The following is a 16512-nucleotide window of genomic DNA, read 5'->3' as shown; positions in this document are numbered from 1 at the left end:
ACTCCTCAAACTACTCCACACTACCCAATCACCCAGAAGCCCTCCTACCCCTCCCATCACCCACCTAATCTCAATTAAATTTACTTGCACTATGCTACAGTCTACCATTTAAGCCTACTAATATTTGCTACTCTACTTTCATCTCTCTCCTATCTTACATACTTTCCTATCCTCTCCTACAATTTACCTTCACATTATACATCAAACTTCAAACACATTATCTTACCATCTTTCTCCTCTGTAGCCCATGAGATTTACTCTTCAAACACAATCCTCCTATTTAAATTTACAGTGCTACCCATTCTACCCTGTCCTATTCTTCCGCTCCCTCCACACCCATCTAAATACACCATATATCATCATCCATATTCACCCTCCATAACAAACTGTATTAGACTCAAACTGGACAGACTCTCTCTCTCTCTCTCTCTCTCTCTCCAGTGACATCCACCTTAACCCTGGCCCTACCAACATTATACCCAACTCCCATATCCATATAACACATCCCCTCATCCCCAAAAGCTTTTGTTTTATTACAATCAATGCCCAAAGCCTCAGAAATAAAATTCCCATCCTCCATGCCTGGTTGCCTCACAACCAACCTGACATTGGTGCCATCACAGAGACCTGACATAAACCTAATATAAAAGATAACCAAATTCTCCCACCAGGTTACCAATTGCTTCACTCTGACAGACCCAACAAAAAAGGTGTCGGAGTAGCTATACTCTACTCCTCCTTCTACACTGTTACTCCCTACACCAATCCCAATTCTAAATTCACCAACTCTGAACTTTCTATTGCCCTCCACAAACTCAACAAACACAAATCCATATGCATAGCTGCCCTCTACATTCCCCCAGGCAACAACATCCCTATACTTGAAGATATACTCTCCTGGTTTTCAACTAACGTCAAAAACAACACATTTATTCTAGATGATGTAAACATAAACTTGCCCACAATTAACTCTGAATTGCCTTCTCTAAATGTCAACCTCTACAACTACACCCAATTAATAAACTGTCCTACCAGGCTAAACAAAGGTGGAACCACTGGTACCATCACTGACTGGATCTTAGTGTCTCATCCAAATCTTATCTCAGATACTTGCATACTTCCTGACTCTCTCAGTGACCACCTGCCTGTATTTGCTGACCATCATTCCTATCCCCCTCAAAAGCAACACCTCTGTATAGAATCTGAGAACCTTTCTAATTTCAAACCACAAATATTCATAGACTGCCTAAAAGTAACAGATTGGTCTCCCTTAAAAACTTTACCTCTTGACAATGCCATTGATTACTTTAATAAAGCCTTCCTGAACCTTCTTAACAATCTTGCGCCACTAAAAACTAAAAGAGTTAAAGCTTCATCCTCTCCTTGGTTAACTAAAGAAACCAAACAAATCATGCACCTAAGAGATAAGAAGTGGAAACTTTATCAAAAAATTAAATTACCCTCTGTCCTAACTAAAGTTAAACAATTCTGTAACACTGTAAAAAAAGCTAATAATCAGGGACTGTAAATCATACTATAGCAAGCTTCAATCAGAACAGCTATCCAACCCTAGAAAATTCTAGAACTCTATCTCCTCCCTTCTCCACCCAGGCAATAAGGATAATCCACTCTCAAACCTAAATTATACTAATCTAGAAACTACTTTTCTTTTCATTATTTTATTCATAGTATCCAAAGCTAACCTCATTACCAGCTTCTCTCACCACTCTCCATCTCCTCCTCCCCCAACCAATCCCACTACATCTTCGCCCAGTCTGACTGCCCTAACCCCTATGTTCAACTTCTCTCCTGTTTTTACAAACAAAATAAAAAAAAAAACTCCTCCTTCAACTAAAACTACGCTCCCCTGCCCCAGATAACTTACCCACATCTTTCCTAAAACTGTCTGTAGACATTATTGCCTATCCCATCTCTATTATAATAAACAGATCCATACAAGACTCATATGTCACTCTGGAGACATGCTTTTATCATTCCACTCCATAAAGGAGGCAAAACCACTGACACTTCTACTTTTTGGCCCATAGCCATCCTTTCCCCACTATCAAAAATCATTGAGAAATGTATTCAATTCCAAATGATGTCCTATTTGACACAAAACAACCTACTATCTCCAAAACAGCATGGTTTCCGTCCTGGGCGCAGTACCATCACTGCCCTCCTCTCCTTTCTAGATTCTATTAACCTTGCTTATGACTCTGGCAAAATTGTTTCTACTCTGTTCCTTGACCTCTTCAAAGCCTTTGATACTGTTTCCCACCCCTTACTATCATCCCAACTCTCCTCTCTCAACCTCTCCCCTCCTACTATCGCCTGGTTTACTAGCTACCTCTCTGACAGACAGCAAGCTGTTAAATGGAAAAACTCATTCTCTTCCTTTCTACACACCCCTCCTCTTTAACATTTTCATTAATAACTTACACCAGTCTCTCTCTGATACCACACTAATTCAATATGCTGAAGATTTGACTATCATTTGTTCAGCATACACCCCCTCTAACCTTCTCAAAACTCAGTTAGCCTTCTCTAATACCAAACAATGGATGCATAGCAATCACCTTACCTTAAATGCCAATAAAACTTAGCTAATGATCTTCTCCCCATCCAAAAAGGCCAGTATAGTGCCATAATTGATGAAAATCTAAAATTTGACATCCATATCCAAACTAACATAAAAAAACTCATCAAAAACTAGGTCTCCTCTATAGACACAATTGGAACCTTACCCCCTCTACCAGACGAACCCTTACCTCTATTTACCGTTTGCCCTCTCTTATGTATGGTGCCCCCCTATTCACTAATCTTCAGCTTGGCTTATAGGCCAGGCTGAAAACCTGTTACAATAAAATCTCGAAATTTGTTACCAACTCCAGAAACTCATCTCATCACTGCCTCTCTCTCCATTTTCTGCAATGGCTCAAACTTCCTAACTACTTCAAACTCCTTAAACTTACTACTGCTCACAAGCTCATATTCAAACCTTCTAGCTCTCCATCTCTGTCCTCCTCCTTAACCCCCTACATTCCCAACCACTCACTTAGATCAGAAAACCACACTCTTATAAATATATATAAAGCTCTTCAACCCCCTGGCCACCTACTATTATCCTGCTCCTTAGCTAAACTCTGGAATTCTCTTCCTGCTTCCCTTCAAAACATTCAAAGCCACACAAACTTCAAAACTCTTTTCCAATCACACTTTTTCTCAAAGTGGGAATGTTCCTGTAATTCCATAATACCATCTCCCAAGCACTACAAGTTTTAACCAGCTACCACACTGCTCTTTTACCCTATGCATCTACTTCCTCTTCTACCCTCTACCACTTGAACTTCTCCTAGAATCCACTCTTCTCTCCATTATAAATCATCCTTTACCTCTCCTTTTTCTCTCGCTCTTCTGATTTCTAACTCTGAATTCTTATAAAAAAATCTTCTCTGTACATAAATCTACAGTGCCTATACTTTGTAAATATACTTACACTATATGAATCTCATTTATACTTTGTAAATATTACTTAGACTTAGGAATCACGTCTTATTCTTTTAACTAATTTCTTATCACCGTTTGCATGCTTCCATTGTTCTACTATTTTATAACTCTGCATAATTGTCTTTGTCTTTATTTAAAAGCTTTGTATAATTGCCAGTATTATGTGAAGTTTTTCTCCCTGGGCCTCCACTGAGAACAGACTCTTCCAGGCCCAGTGGACTATGCTGGTCATCAAACTGAAATAAATAAATAAATAAATAAAATATTGCAACTATAGTCAATGTTTTTTGGTCATTGAGTTTACATTTGGCAGTTAGTAGTTCAGCAGGGTGAAATGTAGGAGAGAGCTGCATAAGGGGGATAGGGTGAGATGGTCAGAGTACATTATGGCGATGCCTCCACCTTTTTTATTTGGTCTGTCAAGACATAGAATGTTATAGCCTGGGGAAGTAATTCTTTGTCTGAGATGTGTGGTTTGAGATAAGTTTCCGAGAGGGTAGTTATATTGGGAGAATATTGGGCCATCCAAATATGAAATTTGCTTACTTTATTAAGGATGCTGTGGATGTTGATGGAATATAGAGCTAAATGTTTGGTGGTAGAGTTAAAGAGCAGGGGTACTGGTTGTGTAGTTGGAGTAGTAGCTGATGGTTTGAAGTAAGGTCCAGGATTAGGGTGAATATCACCTGAAATATGTAAGGTATTGCAAGGGTAAAGCAAGTTTTTTTTTGAGAGGTACAAGAAGTGACATTTATGCTTAGTTCTACGGAGCAATGAGGTCTAGGGGAGATTTTTAACTTGGGAAGGGAGAAGTTGGTAGTATGAAAGTGTGAGGAGATATGGAAGATGAATAGTGGATTTCAGTGTGTAGGGTGCAGTGAGTGGATGTTGGAGGGTTTTGTTTAGGATTGATTTGTGTATGATATGAGGAAAGGTAGGATAGGAGCAGAAAAAAAGAGTGTTGAGAAGAGAGAAAGGAACATGGTGATGAAAGTGTGAAGTTTGAGTGTGGAAGAGAATAAGTATGAGTGAGGAGACGTCAGATTGGGTTCAGTTGTTGGCTGTTGAGTGTAGTTAGTGTGGTGAGAAGAGGCTGGGTTATGGTGGGAGGGGGAAAAGGAGTGTAAATGGAAGACATAGGGAGGAACGGGTGGTGCTTTGAAGGGAGGGCAAAAGTTGGTTAGCTATAAAGGTATTGTAAGCAGGTGTGGGTGGGAATGGGGGTGGGGGTCAAGGATTGGAGTTTACCTATCCGAGCAGCTGGAAGTGGCTCGCCCTAAAGAAAAACTATCTGCAAGTCCAGGAATCCTGGGCTGCAATGTGTGAGAGGTAGTCTTGGATAGTTTTGTGAAGATGATATGTTAAAGAAGGGGACCTAATCAGAGAAGAAGAAAGCAGGAGAAGTGTCCTTAGGTCCCAAACACAAGGTACAAATTACTTAAGCCTTTAGAACAACAGCCAATTATGGAGGAGAGGTTTTTGGTAAGTGGTGAGAAGAGAATGGATTTTGAAAATGGGGGGATATGGAAGTAGGCCAACGACATTAGTGTGCATGCCACAACCACTATTTTTGAGCCTTTGTTAGAAAATGAGTTGCTCCAAGGAATAATTTTTCAACAGCAAATGTACATTGTACAATTCAGTAGTTAGGGCACTTCTCGTGATACAATGGCGATTTTCCAGCCAAAACATAACTGGGAGGGAGATGAGTGATAAGAGAGTGCACAATCTTAAATTAGGGTAACTGTAAAACAATGAGAGAAAAGAGTTGTACATTCAGCTAGGTAGAGTTGCAGAGATAGTCATGATAAGAGCAGAAGGTGTGTGAGGGGAAAATCTGAGAGCAAAAAGGAAATATATGCGATAGTTAAGAGGAAACAGGGCAAGAGCAGGCTAGAGAAGTATAAATAAGGCAGAGAGTTACTATAAGCAAGCACCATGTAAGGAGGGATGGTTAGCAGCAGTATAATAGGAAGAGCAACAAGACACTTTGTTAGGTCAGATAACCAGTAACAAAAAGGCAATTAATGAGAAGCAGCATTACAGTGTTACATTTCATACTTCAGTTAGTTTAAGTATTGGAAATAATGGCACTAACATTTTGTAAACCAGACAAATTTGTGTGCAGTTGCTTATTAATATAACTTCGGTTAAAGTGGGCTAAAGGATTTCTGAGGAATAGGCTTTAGAAATGCATAAAACAACAGTTTCAACTTCGTAGTTGTACTATACGACAGTGTCAAGACACAATTTCAACAGCATTTACATATTGCGTTCTATTGCAGCATAGTTACTGTTTCTGAGTCTGGACCACATGTTTTAATTCTTTGGTGTAGTAATAGTAAAGTTAGCATTAAGCAAACAGTTCCAATATTGATTGTAACTTTATATTATCTGTGCAGAGAATCAGTTTCTGCAAGTGTGATAGCTTCTGGCAGTATTGCTAGTTTAGTTGCAGCTATTCAGAGTAATAGAGCCTAGTAGCCTTTGTGCTAACTTGAATAACTGAGTGACAGATTATATGAATCTCATTTCAGATAACTGGAATGGTCACTCTTTATTTAGCTTCCCCAGCACCATAAAATCTGGACTGTAAGTAAGGGTACACACTGTATTATGATTTAATCTAGAACCCAGTGACTTTGGAGCTGCACATGATAGTTGAGCTATCGTTGGTTTCGAGCTACTAGAAGATACTGGTAGCAGTCTCTCTAAGGTAGGTATGCCAGACTAGTATTTTAAACATTTATGTATCAGTACACACTCAAGAGCCAGCTACTAGTAATACGCTGGGCTTGAGAGTTAGCAACACAATAGCTGCAGCTGAGCACATTTCTGTTGGACATAATAGGATTACCAACACTAAAGTTCAGGGGAAGCGTGCAAGAATACCAGATCTGATTACTCTATGAAAGCAATTCAGCCAGTACAATACACAATATGCATTTACATTGCAGTTGTATACAGAGAGATAAAATAGAATTGCATTTCACAATGCAGGTCATTACTTACATGGTGGGCACACTGTTTCTCAGGAGTACAGGGCAGGGGCTCCTACAGGGTCCAAAGCTACTGGTGAAGTAAAAATAGTGCCTGTGCATTCTAGGACATTGTATAGCTTCAGGTCAGGTTTTTTTTTTTTGGGGGGGGGGGGGCAATGTAGATAAGAAAAGATTGGGCAAGAGATAATGTTGGATGAGGGGATGTGTCCAGGGGCATAGCCTTGGGAAGCTGATTGCCCTGAAGAAAACTATCTGCAAGTCCAGGAATCCTGGGCTGCAGTGTGTGAGTGAGACTTGAGTTAGAGGAGGAGTCTAGGATAGTTTTGTGAAGGTGATATGTTAAAGAAGGGGACCTAAGCAGAAAAGGACAAAGCAAGAATAGTGTTCTAAGGTTCCAAATACAAGGTACAAATTACTCCTAGCTTTAGAACAACAGCCAATTAGGGAAGAGAGATTTGTGGTAAGTGGTGAGCTGAGAATGGATTTGAAAATGGTAGGGGTATAGAAGTAGACCGGCAAGATTAGTGTGCATGCCACAACAACTATTTTTAAGCCTTTGTTAGAAAATCAGTTGCTCCAAGGAATAATTTTTCAATAGCAAATGTACATTGTGCAATTCATTAGTTATAGGACACTTCTCTTGGGTCACATCATTTTAAGATGTTGATTTTCCAACCAAAACTTAACTCGGAGTGAGATGAGAGAGCGCACAATCTTTGGTTAGGGTAAATGGTGGGTACACTGTTTCTCAGGAATGCAGGGCCTGCTTCAGGGTCCAAAGCTAGAGTTGAAGTAAAAAAAAACATTGTGTAGCTAATGCCCTTGTAAAATTCTGGGAAGACTAGATCCAGACAGCTTGACACTGGTAAATAAACATGTTTGGAGAATTGTCTTCATATTTTCAAGGAATCTTGCTGCTTCTTACATAATGCTTTGAGTTTAATGTTAAAAGGTGAACTGTACTGACCAATGGAAAGCATTTTTTTGTCTTAATTGTTTTTCTTTTATCCCTTTCTTTTGACATAGCGATATCTGCATTACAAAAAGTATGCTACATGACCTATATTATATAGGTTGTATTTAACTGATGTTTGCACAATTATTATTATTATTATTATTATTATTATTATTATTATTATTATTATTATTATTATTATTATTATTATTATTATGTACTTGCGGGCGGTGCAGTGGTGCAGCAGTTAATGCTGTCACCTAACAGCAAGAGGTTCTCTGGTTCGATTCTCAGCTGGGGTGCCTTCTGTGTGGAGTTTGCATGCTCTCCCTGCATTCGCGTGGGTTTCCTCCGGGTACTCCGGTTTCCTCCCACATTCTAAAAACATGCTTCTGGAGCATTTCTCCCTGGGCCTCCACTGAAAACAGGATCTGTGGAACCTAGTCAGACTTTCCTGGTCAACAAATGTTAAATAAAATAAATACATTAATAATACTCCATTTTGATTTGTTCTTGTTAATGCTGCAATGTATTACACAGTTAAACCTGTATTATCTGCATTATAGAATTGTTATACATTGTTGATATTTTATTTAGAAATGCTTATTTTTGGGGATGAGGGCCTGTCCTAACTTGTGTGTAGTCATAGGGAGCATTAACTTTTAAAGTGTTGTGTGCATGATGGATGCTTGCATTCACACATAATTGAGTTCATAGCAATCCTGTCTATTATATATTTAATGGCATCTGTTTTCTGTTTCATCTTATACAAGGATATGCCACCAAATAAGAAATATGTACCTTGCAAGACACCATACACTGATTAAGAAAACAAGGTCATTATCCAGGCCTTACATCACCATGGAGCTTTTCTGTTAGGAAAAGGTAGAGGTAACCAATCTGCCCATGACAGGATATGGCAACAGGTGGTCGATGGCATTAATACTGTTGGAGACCATGAGAGAACTTACTCCCAGACACAACATCAGTAAAATGATATGGTAATCTCCACCTGTCATGGGGTGGTTGCAATTGCCCTGGAACAGGTGACTATTGGGGGGGTGATTCTGCTACTGAACCATTATTAACTGAAACAGAGGAGTTCCTGTCCACTGTCAGAGGTGCAGATACCTCAGCAGATGGTTGCCACAGAATCCCTGATTCTGATGTAGATGTGGAAGAAAGATCCAGAGTGTCACAAGCAGACCTTACAGGTACGCATAATGCAAGTGCCATTGTTGTATCTTTATATGCATATATCTTAGATGTCTGATAGATATAGAGCCAGTAATAAATGTCAGTACGACTACAGTCACAGAGAAACAGAAGAGGGTGTTTTTTGAGGGCAGGGTCTAACTGTTCAATACATTTTTATATGAGAACATTTTTAATCTGCACTTGTGAATGGGATTGCTATTTTTTTCTAGTTTCATTTGTATTGCAATGCAATTAACAGCCTTCTTTCCTTTCCCTTCCTCACATACAAGCACTCCTGGATTGCACGCTGCCAGCCCACATGCACATGGTAATCACTCATTTGTTTATTGTTATTACGATATATAAGGTAGATTCAGGTCTACATAAGAGAAAACTTTGTGTTGGATTAGCATCTGTTAGAGTTTAACATACTTTTACATAATGAAAATATGTGATCAATTTTATCTGTTTTTTCTGTTTTTTGTGTTTATTGCTTGATATCCTAGGTGATCCTGAGAGTGACACTGTGGAACTCCTACCAACTGATGATGGTGATGAACAAACACAGTCTGGGGGATGCAGAGGGTCAATCTGACACTCATGCTGTGGCTCACACACCCCTTGCCCATATTACGGGTACAGTCAATAAGCCTATGCATACCCATGATATAAGCCTATGCATACCCATGATACAGAGACCTCGGATGTAGGACAGGTTGAGGGTGACAAGTAAATCAGGGTTGTATGATTACTCTGGTCACAGAGCTAGTTGCTTCTCCTGTTAGCCATCAAAGGATGTGGTGCCACACAGGAGGGTTAGTAGGGGTGCTCAGAGGAGTTCTGCTGTTCACCCTCTTCCTGATGCTGGTGTATAATTAGGTGCTGCCAGATTTATGTGTAGGGCCATAGTGGAGGCACAGGCATGTCCCACCAAGGCCTTGCAAGAGATAGTGCAACTATTAAAGTCATGCATTTTGAAGTGAGTGACTCCTAGAACTGTGTGGGCAATTCCTTGGACAGGATGGATGTCACTCAGGATTGGGCAGTGTCTGTGATAGAGCATATGTTGGGGAAGTGCGGGCACTCACATGGCTGGAGAGACACTACATCATCCAGTGTTGACACATGTTGCCATGCACAATTCCACTCCCTTACTGACACTACATCTACTGCTCTGTCAGTGTCTGCATTGTTCACACCCAGGCATTGTAGGCCATAGGGTTGTGGCCCTGGATGTAGCTGTGAGGATAGTTCATAAGTAGCACCCTGACTTCTAGACAGGGCCATGGAACTAGCAGTGCATCCCTTAGCAGAGGTGATTCTCTTAGCTGGGGGTGATGATGCTGAAGTAACTACCATGCATGGCTTACACCTGCCCAAAATGCCAGAACATGGTGCAAACAGTGCTTGATTGTGTTCTTGCAGACATGCACACATTGAAAAAAAATTCACTTGCCCATACCACACACACACACACACACACACACACACACACACACACACACACACACACACACACACACACACACACACAAACATGCAAACTATCTTAACAGTACATTTAAGAGCTATGCATCTCTACTTACTGTCCCTGACCAATATACTCTGGAGAACAGGTGTTTGTTACTCAAACACAGTCACTTCTTTGGTGTTAGCTTTGCCCTCCCCACCATATACAAATGATGATGACTGTCCTCTGCCCTTTGCACATGTCTTTGTGACTTAAGGTTGCTTATATGTCTGATGTACACAGTGGATAGCTGCTGCTTGTTTCTTCACAAGCTTGCATTTATCAACATGCATTGTAGAAGAAAAGTTGCTGATTTCATGTTCATACTCATTTGTGAATGACTGCTTCTAAAATTGCTGAATATTATTGCATTTCAGTTAGCATTGTCATTACAGCATTGGAAGCATTAGGTATTTCAGTCTTACTTCTTGGTACAGTTGTGAAAATGAGAGTACAATTGACCTGTTCCATGTTTTATACATGACAGTCAAATGACATGGTCAATGCCCAGTATTTTGTCTAATACATAAGTGAATGCAGCAAAAATTTGAAAGAGGAGATATTAATGCCATAATTGTATACCCCAGACAAATGTTCTGCTTAGGGGCATATGCATATTCTCATATCAAAATAATCAGTAATTATATCTTTTTTCTTTACAGGTTCCACACTTATCTTGTCATCACTGTAGGTACAAATTGTATCCCTGAGGGCTGTCCCTGTATGACAGAACACAGTCATTACATAGTTAAGTAAAGGTTGCAGTGTCTGACAGGCATCAGTTTTCCTATGCATATGTGTGTGCGATCTTAGGCTTTGACCTAGGTAGTGAGAGTGTGTGTATGTGTGTGTGTGTGCTATGCTTTGCCTCTTAGCCAGAACAAGGGCATACTGTGCATACCTGTGACTGCCAGCACCATGTGTAGCTGGTGGTTCTTCCTCAGGCTCCTCGTCTGTACCTGCTGCTACCGCTGCCCTGCCTGTGGTACTTGAAACTGTAGTCCTGCCCCTTGCTATCCTTGTTGAAGTTGTTTCCTGAGCATTATATTGTGTAACATGGCACAGACTTTAAGTATTTCAACATAGGTGCCTAGGTCATACTGCAATGTGCCTCCTGATGTGTCTAGACACTAGAACCTTGATTTGCGTAATCCAAACACACATTCTGTGATATTCCTAGTTTCTGAATGTGTCTCATTGTATCCTTACTCAGTGCAGTTGTGTGAGTTTCTCAAGGGTGTCATGAGCAAGGACCCTTGAGGAGTGTCACCCCTAGCAAACCTGGTGTACAGTTTATAAGTGTGCCATACATGTGAGTCATGAAGCTGCCTGGGTTACCTGCACAAACATTGTATATGATCCCTTGGGCATGACAGACAACCTGACAGTTTATAGAGTGGAAGCCTTTTCTGTTGATATACCTCATTCCCTGTTTCCCAGGTGGGTCTGAAATTTCAGGTTTTGTGCAATGCATGGATCTCAGCACTTCAGGGAAATGTGCCTGCATGTTTTTTGCTCTGTCCTTGTGTGTGTGTGTGTGGGGGGGGGGGGGGGTGTCATGTGGGTTCATGGGAAACAGATATGTTCCCTTGCATGTAGTAACATTGCATTTAAAAACTGATGTAATATTCTACAGGTTGATGTCTGTAACACTCCTAATATATCTCCTGTAGGTTTCTAAAAAGTACCAGCAGCCAGTGTATGTAATGTTGCAAATACCTTTATTTCCATTGGAATGGGTTCTCCACGATTTCTCTGGGGCCTGAGGTAGGGGAGACAGAAATTGCATATTTTCCTCCAGTGTTTCCTGTCCATCCTGTATCTCTTAGTAATTTATGTTTCATGCAGTCTATGATAAGTTCAACAGGGTCTAAATACCTTTCTTCTTCTTCTTGCCCGATTTCTGGCAGCAGCACCCTGATTTGCAGCCTGTTGCACATACAGCATAATAGTAGCAGCAGCAACCCCTAACATGATTTTTTTGTCCTATGTGTAATCGTGCTGCATTCCAAAGAGTTTTGGTGTTCAGGTCAAAAGCCCACACTGAGTGTACATGATTGCTTTATAGCTTCCTGAATAGCTCTGCCATGTTTTGATTGGTTAATTGGTATGTACTTCTACTCTTCATGCTATCACTGGTGTATTCTGCCATTTATCTGTATTTGGTGTGTCTGCATATTGTGTACAGCCAATTAATGAATACCATATAGTGTGCCAACTTGGTGGTGTGACACACATCAACATGATAGCTGTCAGTGAATCAGTCCCAGCATCTCAGATCTCAGAGAACTTTGTCCCTAAGTCTAGAGATTACAGGCTGAAAATTATATGTGCAAACTAACACATTTCAAAATTGCCTGCAAAATTGTCAGTACAAGATAAGAACAGATGGGGAATGTAGCATATCTTCAAAAAACAATTAAAAGCCATGTTAAACTTTCAGGACCAGGATGTGACAACAAACCACACAGTTTGTACACTTTGTTTTTTTCCCTTGAATTGTAAGACTGTGTTGTTTAATTTTACATTGCCCACAACACATTCCAATCTAGTCATGGGACTTTGATTTCCTCAGGCAGTACCAAGTAGCCAGCTCTGAAGATCTTGATTACAGTCACTGGCCAGCTGCAGAATTCATGTTAGTTGACAAAAAAAAAAATGGAATGACAATAAAGCAAGTAATGACCTGCCCATAGTAACTTGGTTTAATGAAGATCTGAGCTGATCTGCTACACAAGTATTTGTGACAGTTATCATCAACAAGATGACAAAAAAGGCATTTTTTTCTAGCCGTGTTTAATCCCATGAGATTAAAATGCTGATACTAATCAGTTATATCATCTAACAACTGATTGCTTCTCTCCTAAATATCATCTGGCCTTTCAAGATATTCTATTTTCCTGAAATCCTGTCACCTACACCTGCCATTCTTAGACTTTTAAATCAGCTTGCCCCCACAGCAGAACTAATTGTGCTCAAAAGTACAATAAAATATTTTTTCACATAAAACATGTTCTCTTGGCAAATTTGAAGGAGCTGCAGCCCAGTAGCCAAATCTTCCTCCTGAGCAGCACCATATTTTTAATACAGCTTATCTTTAGAGATGGCCGCTGAATGGAAAAAACAAAAGCCAGAGTGATTTATCACATCATGTCCCTTATAAATGAGGAACTTGCCAATCAGCAATATTCTTTAACCTATCCGTAATCATCAGTCTGGTTAACAATTCATTTCTCCTAGAAGGCTATAGTCAGAGGAGATGATGCACAATTCTCTGCACTGATTTAGAAGATATTTAAGTCAGCCAAATATAATTTGTGCAAGATAATAATTGTTCATCTACCAAAGAAAAAAGTTAGATGTTCTCAACTCCATCCTCAGACCACTTAACTTCTCCCTAGCTATAATAAAATCTTCCTCCTATCTACAATAAAATGGGTAATGTTCATGACAATTCACGTTTAAGATTTCACTCATCGAAAAAGCTTCCCCAGCACTACTAATCTTGACAACTCACTTGAAGCACTGTGCCTCTATGTTTCTGATTAAATGACAGAAAACTGGCAGAAAATAAAGGCAAACTAAGGTCATAACATTTGGCAAACTGCTCTCAAGGATCAGAATGTGAAAGAGCACAATTTATTTTCAAACATTTGATGGGCCGCTTAGGTTCATAGATTTATAGGTATACACTAGGCTGATGACTACCAGGTGAAGCCTAGCCACAAAACCCCAACCCAAATGCGTCCCCTTGTAACATGTGCATCTAGACTGGGGGTATGTTAGTTAGCTTGTAAAAAGTTATATGGGGGGGTATTGTAGATCAATGTGTGTGTATATACCTTTAAGAAGCTATGCAAGGGCTTGCACAAGTGTATAAATACTGAGCATGTGCTAGCCTGACTGCCATTTTGTAGTTAGCTGTTGAGATGTAAACATGTATGTATGTAAGGTCTGTCTGTTAACTAGTTCATTCGTATTTAATGCTGCTGCTATCCATCCTGATGTGTTTCTATGTATTAAAGCATCTAAACAAAAACCTCAGCCTTTTTGACATATGTGTTAGAGAAGAACGAGTGACATGGTGTCAGAAGTGGCATGTCTAAAGCACCAGGAATCAGAAATCGGCATATCCAAGGGGCATGAAATTGAAGGCAGCTTGGTTAAAATGATTAGAGGCACTTGCTTATAGCTGTAGGAATATAGATGAACAGATCATCCCTAAAATGTGCAAACTTCGCAAAACAGGTCAGAAATGAATTTCAGATATTAAAACTTGCTCAGAATTATTTGTTTTCATATAATATGAAATAAGACATACACAATGTTCTAAGTGATATTTGCATAAACAGATATGTATGATATTGAAAAAATATTCAAATTACTACAGAAAGTGTTTGAAATAAAGTCCAAATTGCATAAAATGAATAAAATAAAGGGAAACGATGGCATTTTTGCAAAGCATGTATTTGTCATATTAAGCCAAGATATCTGAGTTATCAAAAGTGTATAATGTTTTCACATACTTGTACAGTGTTACAGTAAAGCTATTTTACAAAGTACAGCCATTGCAGGGCATATGTCTTAAAGTACAGCCATGACAGAACATATTCCACTAAGTACAGTACTTCAAAGAGTTTATTCTGCATTTGAATGTTATTACAAGCTCACAAAACTGTTCGTACATAATTACAAGGGCCATATTTTCAGTGTGTTTGTACATATGTGTGCATGACAGATGGATTTTGAAAGTCCAGTGCACTTATGTTTGACAGTAATATTGCTGAAAACTGGAGAGTGTTTGACTAAGAGTACTACATTTTCATAGAGGCTGCATTTTCCGATAAAGAAGACTGTACAAAGGCATTGATTCTACTTAATTTAACTGAGTTAGAAGCCATAGAAAGGGAACGCTCATTTGTATATGCACAGGAGAGGGGGAAAACTGTCATATTGTTGTACAGGCTGAGTCAAGGGAGGACCCTGAGTGCTTAAAATGTAAATGTAAAGACGTGCAACCACCAGACAAATGTTACAATGGAAAGGCACTTATTTTATAGAAGGGATCAAAAGCCTGGCGAAACCTTTGCAGCATATGTAACTGACCTGAGAAATAAAGCTAAAACATGCAGATTTGGTGGTTTAAGGGATGAACTGATAAAGGACAGACTTGTGTGTGGTATAAAAAATGATGCTGTGTGAAAGATTTTTCTTCATGACAGTGATTTAACTTTGAAGAAGGTCATTGAGATTTGTCAGATATAAGAGCTTACAGAAAAGCACACAAATATGCTTACAAATGAGAACAGCTCTAGAAGGCAAAGTGATAAAGTTCATGTTGACAGTATGCAGTAAGTTATTAAAAGAAATAGGCCCAAACACATGGGAGCAACTGTAACCCCTGCAGCACTCGCCAGAGCTTTAGAGCAAATTTCAGAGTTCGCACAGTCTCAGTGAAGCATGAGTGAGTCAGTAAATTCAAAGCATTGGCCTTAACCCATTTTCATTGCCAACTGTCATAATTGTGGTGGACGCCATGAATCTGAAAGGGACAAATGTTTAGCTTTTGGTCAGCAATGCCACAAATGCAATAAATGGAATAATTTCAAAAGGTTTTGTAAATCAAAAGGCCCACATTCTTTTATTAAAAGGTAACATTTTAAGAAATGAGTTGCTCAGTTAGACAGTGACAATTCTACTCTTTATGTTGATGGTGTGTCAGTGCTTCATGAAACAGTCAATGCAGTAGATTTAAGGGCAAAGAATGAAGTATTTTGAACTGTTCAGATAAATGGCAAACCCATAGAGCTCAAAGTTGATACAGGTTCCAAGTGCAATGTCAAGTCAGCAGAAATGTTTGCGAGTGTTTCATGGTGAAAAGCTTGATTTGGCAAGGTGTGCGAGGCTTATTGCTTATGGAGGTGAAGAAATTCAAACCAAAAGCTCAGTAGTGCTATCAAGCTACTCTGTTGGAAGAAGCTATGACTTATTATTTTATGTTTTCAAGATGCGCATCCAGTCATTATTAGGGCTCAGAGACAGTTTAAAAATGGGACTGCTTTTATTTAATAAGGAAGTCCATCATGTTAGCTTAAAAGATCACTACTCTAATTTTGCCCAGTACATTCTTTCTACCTATGCTGATCTGTTTGAAGATAAACTAGGCAAGCTTCCAGTTGTGAAGTTAGACCCAGAGGTCAGCTCAGTTATCAGGCCATCATGCAAAGTTCCAATAGCCATGCAGGACAGAGTCAAGGCTGAGTTCGATAAAATGGTACAAGGTGTGATTTGTCCAGTTGAAACACCAACTGAGTGGGTATCTTCCATGGTGGTAGCTC

Source organism: Protopterus annectens, chromosome 5.part0 (assembly GCF_019279795.1).
Source record: "Protopterus annectens isolate FY-2018-M chromosome 5.part0, PAN1.0, whole genome shotgun sequence".
Taxonomy (NCBI): Eukaryota; Metazoa; Chordata; order Ceratodontiformes; family Protopteridae; genus Protopterus; species Protopterus annectens.
Note: the sequence above shows the minus strand (reverse complement) of the source record.